Source organism: Triticum dicoccoides, chromosome 5B (genome assembly GCF_002162155.2).
Source record: "Triticum dicoccoides isolate Atlit2015 ecotype Zavitan chromosome 5B, WEW_v2.0, whole genome shotgun sequence".
NCBI classification, from domain to species: Eukaryota; Viridiplantae; Streptophyta; class Magnoliopsida; order Poales; family Poaceae; genus Triticum; species Triticum dicoccoides.
Genome location: NC_041389.1, coordinates 423643279 through 423646721, shown reverse-complemented (window position 1 = coordinate 423646721; position 3443 = coordinate 423643279).

Sequence of the window (3443 nt, the reverse complement as noted above, 5' to 3'; positions counted from 1 at the left end):
TGTTCATCTAGAGAGGCAGCATCGATCGGCTTCAGTTAGCGGCAGTAGCGAATGAATCGATCGCTCGGGTTCAGTAACACGTAGCCTGCAGTGCAATCGCTCGGGTTCAGTTAGAGCCCAACGCCTCGCTCGGGTTCAGTTAGAGCCAACGCCTCACACACACGCGTGTACGTGTATGAGATAAATGTGGATCGCTCGGCGCCTGACCACCCACCGTAACCGAGAACTCCCCAAAATTTTCCTCACCCTCGCTTCTACCATGGTTTTTTCCGTCATGGACGGCCCAAATAATGTCATGCAGTTGCGTCTCCGGCCCGCCCAGGACGAAAAGCCGATTTTCTGTCATGATTTTTTGTCATAGAAGTAGGAGCCCATCACATCTATGATGATACCGGGTTTTGTCACAATTATCATCATAGAAGTGTCATATGTATGACAGAAAAAACTTTCGTTCGGCCCAAAATGTCACGGATGTGTCTTTTTTTTGTAGTTGCCATAGTTTTCACTAGAGGCTTCTCTCTTGAAAGAAAGCATACGCTAGGTAAACAAATTACTGTTGAGCAATTGATAGTAAAGTACATAGTTCTGACAATATCCAAGGCAATGATCATGTATATAGGCATCATGTACGAGACAAGTAGACCGACTCCTGCCTGCATCTACTACTATTACTCAACACATCAGCCGCTATCCAGCATGCATCTGGTGTATTAAGGTAACAAGAACGGAGTAACACCTTAAGCAAGATGACATGATGTAGAGGGATATATCCAAAAAATATGAACAAAACCCATCTTTTTATCCTTAATGGCAACAATACAAATACGTCTCATGTCCCCTTCCGTTACTGGATTGAGCGCCGCAAGATTGAACCCATTACGAAGCACCTCTCCCATTGCAAGAAAAATCAATCTAGTTGGCCAAACCAAATTAATAGATTGAAGAGAAATACAAAGCTATATAAATCATGCATAAAAGAGTTTATAGAAGACTCAAATAATATTCAATAATATTCACAGATAATTTGATCATAAATCCACAATTCATCGGATCTCAACAAACGCACCGCAAAGGAGGATTACATCGAATAGATCTCCATGAACATCGAGGAGAACATTGTATTGAAGATAAAAGAGAGAGAAAAGAAGCCATCTACCTACTAGGTATAGATCCATAGGTCTGTGGTAAACTACTCACGCATCATCGTAAGGGCAACAAGGTTGGTGTAGAAGCCCTCCGTGATCGAATGCCCCTCCGGTGGAGTACCGAAAAAGGTCTCCAGATGGGATCTCACGAGGACAGGAACTCACGCTCATGTATTGCGTGAGAGTTGAAAAAGCTGAAGCGTGTTAAATTTTTTGAACCAATTGCTTGGATTGTCATTGCATTTGTGCATGATAAATACTTGTGTTAAGAAGATGGAGCATAACGAGACTTTGTGATATTGTAGGGATGACTTTCTTTAGCCATGATATTTAGAAAAGACATGATTGCTTTTTAGTATGCTTGAACTATTATTGTTTTTATGTCAATATTAAACTTTTTTTTAAATCTAATGGATCTGAATATTCATGACACATAAAGAAAGATTACATGATAAATATGTTAGGTAGCATTCCACATCAAAAATTCTGCTTTTATCATTTACCTACTCGAGGACGAGCAGGAATTAAGCTTGGGGTTGTTTGATATGTCTCCAACGTATCTATATTTTTTATTGTTCCATGCTATTATATTATCAACCTTGGATGTTTTATATGCATTATTCTGCTATTTAATATCATTTTTGGGACTAACTCATTAACCTAGTGCCCAATGCCAGTTATCGTTTTTTCCTTTTTTGTCATTATAGAAAATCATTACCAAATGAACTCCAAATGGAACAAAACTTTTTGAGGATTTTTCTTGGACCACAAGACATTCTGGAAGCTTCGGGAGGAGGCTAGAAGGTCTATGAGGTGGCGACAAGCTCAGGGGGCGACCCCAAGGGGATCCCTCCAAGCTTGTGGGCCCCCCGTGGCTCTTGTGACCCTAATCTTTCTTCTATAAATACCCAAATATTCCGCAAAGACCAAAGGGCACACCAAAAATACTTTTCTGCTGCCGCAAGTCTTGAGACCGCACTGCACTTCAACATTTGCTCTCTCCACTTGGTCGTTGTTTCTTGGGTGGGCAGAGTTTCTTCAGAAGTTCCTTCTGACGCATTTTTCTATTTTAGGTTTCTTGACGGCGTTGGCGTTACCGGATCCTTCCACAGCGATGACTATGTTGCCTTTGCGCTTCCGGTCTTCCTTTACCGGGGCGGTGGCTTCTCGTCCTCAGAATCAACTTCGGCGGTGACATCATCCCCAGGAAAGCTTCTCCCCTCCTCAGCATGTGCGCATTTGTCCGCCAATGGATAGAGCATGTTGACGGTCTTCGACAACCGGACGTTCATCTTTTCCTGTATTTTTTATCACGCACTTTTGTGTGAAACGTGGTAATCTCAGCTGCCGGGTGTACATCAGGAATGTTGTGGTGCACACGACTGAATCTCTATATGTATTCGTGCAGATTCTCGCCCTTTCTCGGTGGGATCACATGCAGGTTGCTGGGCTGTCCAGGGGTGATGTGGCTCCGGTGACGGCACCACCAAACTCGTTGCACAGATCTGACCATGAGGAAATGGAGTTTTCTGGCAAATTCATCAACCAATACCTCAAATTGAGCTTAAGCACCAACAAGAAGTAATTGGCGATGATCTTTTTGTCTCTTCCCCCGGCAGCTTGCACGACAATTGTGTAGATGCCTAAGAATTTTGCCACATTTAGCTTGCCATCGTACCTCTCTGGTACTTTTGGCTTGATGGCCCGGATAGACAGCCAACGTACTAGTCGCAGCTCGCGAGTGAAAGCTAAGCATCCAATCTCATAAGGTAGATACCCACCAACATCGGGCGCAGGCTCATCGACGTCTAGCCGTTGTGCACGTCGGATTAACGACACGCTTCCCGACATTGTTCAATGGTAGTGCGGGCATCATCAACCTGCCTGTCTTGCAACACCTACCGCTGATCTTGCCGCATTTGTGGATCTGGAGATGCCATTGACATCTCATCGGGCTCTGCAGTTTGCTATGTTTCCCGCGGTTGCTGACATTGCTGCTGTTGAGGCTGTTGCCATGGAGAAGACTGTACTATTGGTGAAGCACCTTAAACATGGTCACTAGTTTGAGCTACTGGTGTTGTTTGCGGATTCCGCGAAGCTCCGCTCTCTACGACCTTCTCAACTAGGCAAATCCAATCAAGCTCTGGATGGTGGCTCTCCACTCATCCATCTTGTTTGTTGTCGAAGGAAAGTTTAGCAGCATATTAGCTTGCACCATTGCTTCCACCGCCGTCACTGGCATGACCGGATGCGAAGAATGCCACGTCGCTCGACTTCTGGTAGAGCCAGTAGGAGCGC